Raw genomic sequence first — 9850 nt, forward strand, 5'->3', positions numbered from 1 at the left:
CGCCCGGCGTGAGTTTTAAGCCACCGGGTCCGGGATGCGAACCGCGGTCGACTACGTGGGAGTCCAGCGACATAGCCATTACGCTAACTGCTGGTTCCCAGGGTGGTGACTTTTGATTTAGGCAGAAAATTTAAAAATGACTCTTTTTACCCAAATGTCCCATACATTTAATGACAGTATCTTTAGACTTTTCCATGGGTATTATACATGTTGGTGTTTTGGCTTATGATACAGGAGGGAAAAATAGCATTGATTAATATTTTATGTTTAGAGAATTTCCAGAATTATTGTTTCTCTGGTACTAAGACTAAGAGAGAGAGTGAGAGAGCGAGAGAGGAAATTTTAATGTCTCACAAATCTACAGTCAGTCATTTGGGGCATTCTTGGTCTTTGGTTCCTATCTTCCTCCTGCTTTTGTTCACATTGCATGATTCACACCACATTTTATAGGTCTCTGTGCTTACCACATTTACTTGACCAATTCTGTCAGTGCTCAAAGAGGATTTGGACTTTTGCTGCTTCTACCTAACCTAGAGAGAGTTGTTTTGAGAATTATAAAAATTACAGCTAATAATCTGTTCATTGTTGTTGTCTTTAATGACTTTGCAATGGAAAGAAACTCGAACCATGTGTCAGGCATCATTCAAGCGATTTTTAAGTGAGTTCAATTTATCTTTATAATAATTTTAAATATAGCAATATAATTTCCCTTTTGTATGTGTACAACCAGCCCTGAAGTCAGTGTAATTTGCTACAAGTCTCATCGGTGGTGTAGGGTGGAGCAGGATTCAGGCATCCTGAATGCTTTAATACTTGGTCTCTCAAAGGGTCATCTGTAGACCAGCAGCAAGAGTGTAACCTCAGGACTCGACCTACTGAACTCATACCACATATTAACAAGATTCACAGGTGATTCAAATGCACGTTTAAGTTTGAAAGCATTATTTAACTCAAGGTCAGATGAACAGGAGACTGCATTAGATGAGGAGAGTTGGGGACACCTTCTTCCTGGTGACCCTGTTTGAGTGTGATGTTGGACATCTGCTTTTCTAGCATTGAATAAATAGCTAGGAGAAAAGGTGAAGGTAAGTACTGAGTTGACTGTGACCTAGGGTATAGGTCTAATTTGGGGGTATAGGAGTACAGGCATCATTATTCTTATCAATAACAAAAACCTACCAAGTACCTTTTCCTTTGAGGGTAGCTCTCACTTGAAAAAATCATTAAGGATGCCCCTGATTGCTAACAAAGATATTTATCAAGTGAAAAATGGGAATTTAATCAGAATTTCTTGTTCTATGAAAACATGGAGACAGTGCTAAAAAAGCAAGAAGCTATTGTTGAGGAAATGTTTGATGTTCCTTATAGGTATTACATTTGTTTAGAGTTGAATGTATAATGTAAGAGTTGCATTTTTGCTTTGTCGGTACAATTTAAGGTGTATTAGAGCCCTTTGTATAATCAATTTGTACAATACACGATACCCCTGTTATAGGACTTGAAGTATAACGTCACTACTTTATGTGATTATAAGGAATCATGATTAGTTTATCTTTGCTCTGATGATACTGCATCAGAGCTTGTGACAGCTATAAGTCAGAACCCTTAGTCAGACACAAATACCCAGTTACAGTATAGTCCCAGGAGGAAAACATAATTGACTTTATGTGTGTCCATTTTATGGCTTGATTTTGAAGACTTTAACTTGGGTAAGAGGAACATTGGGTTGTCAGAAAATCATACCACATTTTTCATAGACAAACAAAAAATGTGTCATTACTTTTCTGACAACTCAATGCATATTGACTGTACAGAGTTTTCATTTTAACATTTATTCATGCATTCATTTATTTGATAGTTATTGAGTGCCTATTAAGTGCTGAGTAAATTAATTTCAAATTTTGAAAATCTGGCAATATTTACAGATCCTAAAACTGATTTAATGGAATATTTTTAGAGTTTTACATATCAAGAATAGATGTATTATTTTAGATTTTGATTGTGAAATACAAAAGCATAATAACTAAGTTTGTAGAGCATATTATGCTTCCAAAATGCTTCTATATACACCAATTTATTTAATCCTCCCATTAGTTAGATGTTAATATGTGCCCATCTTATTGAAGGATGGATAAGTCACATGATCTTATGGCCGTTTGTATCCTGATATCTTTTATTGTGTTCATAGATCATGAATTGTCACACTGTTCTGAGCATTCATGGCTGCTATTATTTGTAAAATTCAGTTGGCAACTAATCATGTTTCATTTTGAAATAATTCTTCTATTTTTATCTTAACAGTCTAAATAACATTCATCTTTTTTATGTATTTCAGTTTTATTTTTCCAACTAGCCTTCGAATCTCATGTGTGTTATATTTCTTTATATTCCTTATAGTACCTGGCACATTGTTGGCCCTCAATAAATTTAGTTGAATTTGAAGTAGGAATAAGGAAAACTACTATCCTAATTTGCATCTTACCGTAGCTTGTTTCATTCCCTGGGCAGTGTTTTTCTCTTGGTCAGTCAAGCCTGGGGCTCCCCTTTCTCCTTTTCAGATGCTTGCTTTTAAGCCATGTCATTACCCAGTAGACCATGATGCAACAAAGAGGATTTGGAGCCTGGTATACTCAGTTTTGCCAAATGTCCAGTGCTCTGATAAGACATCTATTGGCTAAGCCAACTTTGGGGAATTATCTATGGACTTAATTCTATTTGCCTGCCCCATCTGGTTGCCATGGATACTTTCTGTGGCAGAAGGTTGTCCTAGAGGCATTGGTACACAATGTTGCCTGTGGCAACAAATAGCTCAGTGGGCGGCAGAAGGAACAAGGCTGGGATGTGAGTCCAGGTACTTATGGGGAGGGCAGACACTTTGGTTGGCCCCAACAGAGGCTATGGGAACCATTGTATTCAGGGCTGGGCAATAGAGGTAGCATGTGATGTCAGGAGATGATGTGGCTGCAAGCAGGTAATTAGCATTGAGGAGATCCATTAGGGGGAGCAGGTGATGATTTGGCTGGTAATTAGCCACACTGTGATGGGGATTCTGGTGGAAGATAATCTACAGAGGTCTAGGTCATTGAAATTAGGTCTGGTATGAAGAAGAATAGGTTGAGGGCAGGTGTCAAGGGCAGTCTTGAATGAGTTTAGGCACTAGGCAAAGGGAAAATGAGGAAAAGCAGAACTTCAGGAACCTCAAGAGAGAAGGTGAGGATAAGGCACAGTTGTCCTCTGGTCAGAGCTGAGGTCAGAAGATGTATAATGGTGTAGAAAAGTCAGTATTAACCTGAGGTAGGAAAAGTATGACTTCTGATGTCTGCTGTTCTACATATTAACACAGAATCTTTAGAAATTATTTTGCTTCTCTTGCCCTGTTTCCTAATCTGTAGAATGAGGAGGGTGAGTTGATGTGCATGCCTTTGGAAAAGGCATTCTGTATTAAAATAGTTTTACAAAGCTGCATAGAATATCTTCCTCCAACATAGCCAAGATTTAAGATGCCCATTATCACCTTAAGTAGTTAGTGATAAACTGTGATTGATTTTATTTAGCCTAGTGGCTCTCAAACTGATTGACTGTGGAATACTACTTTCTCTAGAGTAGCTGTTGACTTGGTGAGGAAATCTAAAGTATAAGGGGACATAACTTGGGAAAGACTAGACTCAGTGATTTCTCAGATGTCGGCCATTTTGAGTATAACCTCAAGTACATCTGTCATTCATTTATGAGGCTGCTGATATGCAAATGACCTGTCCAGTTGAGTGGTCATGGGTGGTCCCTTCCCTTTACACAGCCTCAACTTGGTATTTCCTTATCTCTCTTTTTGAAGTTGTAGTATAGACTCAGCTGCTATGGGGAGTTTCCTATCACTCAGAACCAGAACACTGGTGCTGATTCCTAAATCATCACTGAGAGGAAAGGGTGTGGATGGTGCCTGTAATTGTTCGTCCTTCCCTTCCAGAGCCTTGGTGTTGGACATAACCAGTCTTCCCAGATCGGTATTTATGCCCTTACCAGAGCTTCTGTTCCTTCCAGAACCATTTACTTCATTTGTTATAAGTTTCTGGAAAACTCACCACCACCACCCCCACACACTTAGAGCATCATTTCTACCTCTAGGAATGTATTTTCCTCTTTCCAAATAAATGATTTACAAATCCGCTTTTGGAATTCTGCCTACTTACCCCACCTCCCATAGGGTTGACTGAGGTAATTCCTTAAATACAATCTGTTGAACATTTTGTAATCAAGAGTAGGGAAAAATACTAATTGTTTTATCAGACTACATTCTGAATAAGTAACTTAAGTACAACTTGCTTTTTTCCTTTTGTTCTTTTCAGCATCCATTTGGGAATGGAAAAATTTCATAAAATAAACTTGGAAATAAAAATGATTTTTTTAGTGACTGAATCAAGTTACGGTAATGATTCTAAGACTGAAAATATTTACTTAAATAGTACATATTGATACAGTTTATAGCATGTGTCTAATATTGTACCAGATACAATGGGTTGTCAACCAAATCAATTCCCCTGAGGAATGCATGGAACTGATGAGGTAAGACCACCCTGTATGGAATAAACCAGAATGGAGTTCAGTGTTAATCTATATGGGATTTCAGTAAGCTAAGGGAAAATGGTATGAATACAGGAGTAGAAGTGAATCTTTCAAGCTTTCTTAGTAAAGGGAGGCTCTGGCAAGATGGTGAGAGATAAATGCAAACTTGAAAGATACATGAGATTTGTAAATTTTGCAAAGAAAAGAAATAATGTTTAGATGGGGGAAAACATAAGCAAATTAAACCTCTTCAAATAAAATATATTTGAAACCCTGCAGTGTGCTAGGCAGTGTATTTTGTATCAGGGATAATGAGAACATCCTCATTAGAATGGCAAGTGAGTCTATAGTACCCAGGAATGATGAATGTGTATACATACAGCACCTACAGTGAGCAAACAGCCAACCCCAGTTTCCTTGCTTAGCTTTAATTCTTACTTCCTCATTTTGGTGGTATTGCGTAGACTCGTTAGTAGGGATCAGTTCAATGGTTGGTTTTGTGTTGGGAGACATGGCTCAATAGAGTGGTGACAGGGGAATGTACTGTAAAGGTTGTCACTGAGACATATTTGCTAGAAGAACTTAGAGATTTGAATCACTCAACTAACGAGACGATAATTTTCAAATAAAATGTGGGTAATTCTTATTTGGAATCATTCTAGGAACTGCTCCAGTATCAAGTTTGATTTGGATCATTTTTAACCATTTATCTCTGATAAGACATGGTTGGCTTATCTGGTTAGACTGTTCTTAGATAGAAGGGAAAAACCTATTTGTCCCTATCTTGGATCTTAATTTGTGTGTGTGTGTGTATGTGTGTGTATGTACATACACACATATATACACATACATACACATACACATACACACATCATAGATTAGTTTATTTTTAAGACCCACTGTGCCATGAATTCATAGGGAATAGGTTCCAGTAGCTCAGACTCCTTTCCATTGGTTCTCACAAAGTGTGCTTCTCTGGGTGGAGCAGGCTGGCCCTATGGTTGAACCCAAGTACCTTTCTCTTTGGCTTCCTTTTTTTCTGGTCATTTTCCTTCACACGTTTTTAGGAAGCTCTGTCTGCTCTTAGAATGTTTAATATGCTCAGTACGCACATTAATTCTTTGGGCAAGAATCTTGCCCTGAACTCATGCCAACAGCATGCTGGGTAACATTGTAGATCCTTCTAGGTTTGCCATGGTAACATTTGTGGGGATTCCTTTTTGAACAGTACCCATTCCCTTAATGTCCTCAATGTTAGCTTTCTTATAGATTCTCATGTGTGTTGCCAAAGGACCCACTCCATGTTTTCTAAAAGGCCTAGAGATCATATACTGGATGCCTCTCCTTCTTTCTCTTTGTGTTCATCATTTTGGTTAATTATTGGAAGATGACAGTTCTGCCCCCCGCCCCCCCAAAAAAGCTGCTTTTCCTTATATATTTAGACGAAGTCTCAGAATTTTAATTCTGTTTCATACTGGATTTGAGTACCCACAGAATGGACTTATGGTCCTATTGAGTATGTAGGAAGATCAGTCTGGTGACTCACCTGAGTTTAGATTTAGATTTTTATTTTTTCTTTCTTTTGGGCAAAGAGCATGTGTGTTTGCCAGAGAGAGACAGGGAGAGGGGGACAGGGAAAAAGCACCCACCCTCCTCCCCCATGGGGCATGGTCACGTCACAGTCCCTTCTTGTCCATCTATCCATCCTGTCAGGATTTAGGGCACACATGCTCACATACCCTAGAGTATTTCTCAAGCTGTCAGGACTGAGATTTGAACTGCACTGTTGAATGTGGAATCTGGCTCCCTTATCCACTAGGCCCTGGGGCTGGATCTAGATTTGTTTTATAATACTTACAAGAATTGACAGGCTATGGAAGAAGCTCTGTGGTTAATTCTCTTGAGGCCATTGAACTAGTTTACTAATGTAGATATAGTCTTGGTACTTGACTTGGAAAAAGTCATTTAACTTTTGTTAAATATATGTGTCCTATCTATTGAATAGAGATGGTACTATCACAGGATAACACAAAAAGGGTAGAGAAATGATACAGTAAGGGGAAATTCTGTTAAATATACTCTTTGGGTTTTTATTTCAGTATGGGTAAGCAACTGACTGCCCATAAACGTTTGTTGAATAAAAGCATGGTTTAATATTTCCACTTCTGTTTCATCCTGTGACAGAATGTCACTTTACTACAGCAAACAGATGTCATTGACATTTATTAAATTGAAAGTATTAATAATAGTTGTCACAGAGGTTTTTAAAATGTCTTTTTCTTTTTTGTGTGTTTTATCATACTGAGCTAGAGGAACATTCCTAAATCATAATTATAATTTTCTTCCCACTTTGTGGTCAAGTGGACTTTCCATTCATAGGGCAAATTTTAGCTTCAAATATTGGAACATTAAGTCAGGTTATTTCATATTGTTAGGTTTGTACATATAAATGGAAGACGGTAAAGTGAAATATTTTTCTTTTCTAGTTATTAAAAGCCTGTGTTTCAGAGCTAAGCCAATTCTGCAAAGATTCATAGGCACCAATTATTTCCGATTTTTCTTTCAAGCAGAAAACTTTAATTAAAATATATAGTTGCTATGGTTTCCTAGCCATCTATTTAAGCAATTTATCTGTAAGGATATTTTCACAAAATAAATTTCATGTTAATTGGAGGTTTACTTTCTGTCTTAAGTAGCACACCTGCACTAGTATGGTATAGTTTAAAAGCCTGAACTAGCATTGCCAGTATAGCATTTCCCCCAAATTTTCTCCCCAAATGAAGATAATATACCTTTTTTCATAAATATTAATGTATGAATTAAGGCTATCTCTCATGTCTTGCAAAGCTAAGTAGAAAGTTAAATACTTAGCCAGGCAACTTAGTCCCTGGACTCTTCTCTTTCCTGATTAAGAGGAAGTTTTTCCTGAAATATGGGAATTGTGTTCATAATTGGAAATGAGTTTTTCAGAAGGGACATGAAGAAGGTATTTATTTCAGTGTCCCCTGCAGAGTATCTTGACTGATGCTTCTGAGCAATCTTTGGAGTTCAAACTATTTAAAATCTCCATTTCCATTTAGAAAAAGGAATTAATTTTTAAAATCCACGTCATTCCTGGATCTGCTTGTCTGTTGTTATATAATCTCCAGTCCCTGCTTTTTCTACCCATACCACTTTCATCCTCAAGCAGAGTCTTCGAGGTATGAAATTGGTGGATTATCCATGATCACCTCATTCTCTTTGACTAACCAGATTACCACAAAGTTTCTAAAATCCAGTCTATCTTCTTTTTTCTGATAATGAAGGCTGATGACTTGCTGTGCACATTATCTACGGAAATGCCTTCCTCTGGCATTTTTTCTTTTAAAGTCATTCAAGGTGCTAGAGCCAGTATACTTTGTCTAACCTATGCCCTATGAACACATCACTTCCTATGGAGGTTTGTAGAATTTTAGAGCTGGAAGAAATCATATGACCCCCAATTACCTAGGTGATTTGAGATGGATAACAAGACTTACTGCGTAACACTCTTCTTTCTATTGAATAATTGTGCTTTAAAAACAATATCTTGCTGTCCTTCCATTGCATGGCCTATGCGACTCTATATACTTATTTCTGCTTATCTCATGGCCTCGCTCATTAGAGGCCAGCTTATCTTTCAGTTCTTCCATCATGGTAAGCTCATCTCAAGCTCAGGGCATTTGCACGAGCTGTTTTTTCAGTTTAGAATTTGCATCCTATAACCAGGCTTGTTTCCATTTATTCATTTATCAACTTAAAGATCATTCCTCAGGGAAACCTTTCCTAACCATGTAGTCATTCCTTCACTGCATTTAATATATTTAAAATGTTTTCAGTGTTTAGAATATCCGTATTTCTTATCTATTCTTGTCTATTGCTTTCTTTTCCATTGTATCTTAGTGTCTGGAACATTCAACTATTTGTTGAATAAATACATACATTATTTATGTATGACTTTTGTTTTGGTCTGTTTCCTAACAGCCAGTGCGTAACAAGTCCGTATAATAACACTAGTTGAATGCATTTTTGTGTAGAGTTACTTAGTAAGTGCTGCTTCCAAACATAAGGCATTCACTTTTTAAAAAATATTCTTAGCCTGGTGGCATGGTGGTTAAGGCAGCTGGCTTCCATATGTCCAACTGTGCAGTATGAGTGCAGAACTAGCAGCTTGAAAAACATTGCGGGTGCATGTGTTTGCATACCCAAAATCCTGAAAGAAGAATGGAGTAGGGATTGTGGTATGGCAAGCCCACATTGGGGGTGCTTTCTTACTTTCCCTATCCCTCTCTTTCTGTGTCTTTCTCCAGTGAGCACACACATCCCATAGCAAATTAAAAAAAAAACAAACAAGCAAACAAAAAAACAGGAAAACATTTCTTATCCATGTGATTTCACTCCTGTTTCACAGATTCCCGCTGTTTGTGTTCAGTGCTCTGTGTAGTAATCAGGGCGCATCATTGAAAGCTGCTGTTTCTTCCTGGTGTTAAGTATAGGTGGCTGAGTGGCAGCGTCTAAAAGACCTGGTGGGCTGCATGCAGTGAGTAGAAGTGTGTACACAAATGTGTAGTGTCGTCCTATCTGCCACAGTGGTGCTGGAGCAGGAGGGCAGAGTAGACACAAGAAATGTAATCTACAGGAACAGGACAGAGAGATGGAGATGGCAGTTGTGAAGTCAAAGCCACAGTTAGTATCAGAATAAAAAACAAGTAATAATACATAGCTAGAGCTTATTGTGTGCCAGGCACTGTCTAAGGTGACTTATACATAGAAACTCAATCCTCGTAACAACTTTATGGGGTAGATACTGTTTAATGTACTAATACATTTTACATATAGGGAAACTGGGGCACAGGAATTTAATAACTTGCTAAAAGCTATAGAGTAGGTGATGGAGACAGGATTCAAACCCAGACAGTGTAGCTTCAGCATTCATGCTTTCAGCTACTTGTCTACACAAAAGCACACATGAAGGTCTTATAGTAGTATAAAGGAAATATCGGCAAAGACGGAGTAAACTTTAAGCATCAGAACAAATTTTTAAAAGAATACATTAACTCTCAGAAAATGTTGTTTTGCAATAAATAAATACATCATACTCTTTTTAAAAAATAATTATTTATTTTGCTTTATTTATTTATTATTATCTTCCAGTTTGGTCATACAAAGGGAGGAGGGAGAGGGAGAAAGGAGAAGAGAAGAGAAGAGAAGAGAAGAGAAGAGAAGAGAAGAGAAGAGAAGAGAAGAGAAGAGAAGAGAAGAGAAGAGAAGA

The 9850-nt window shown here is 37.6% G+C and overlaps 1 protein-coding gene and 1 long non-coding RNA gene across 3 annotated transcripts in view; one reads left to right on the forward strand and one right to left on the reverse strand.

Annotated features, from left to right (window-relative positions):
* LOC102471770 (uncharacterized) overlaps positions 1 to 2849 on the reverse strand; it is a 39699-nt gene extending 36850 nt beyond the window's left edge. For both annotated transcript variants that reach the window (XR_336088.1, XR_336087.1), the window contains exon 1: positions 2483 to 2849. This is a non-coding gene — a long non-coding RNA (uncharacterized LOC102471770). The remainder of the gene's footprint in view (positions 1 to 2482) is intronic.
* CCDC85A (coiled-coil domain containing 85A) overlaps positions 1 to 9850 on the forward strand; it is a 221742-nt gene that overhangs the window by 146880 nt on the left and 65012 nt on the right. The window lies entirely within an intron of this gene.

The sequence above is a fragment of the Tupaia chinensis genome, unplaced genomic scaffold (assembly GCF_000334495.1).
Source record: "Tupaia chinensis unplaced genomic scaffold, TupChi_1.0 Scaffold000622_1, whole genome shotgun sequence".
NCBI classification, from domain to species: domain Eukaryota; kingdom Metazoa; phylum Chordata; class Mammalia; order Scandentia; family Tupaiidae; genus Tupaia; species Tupaia belangeri.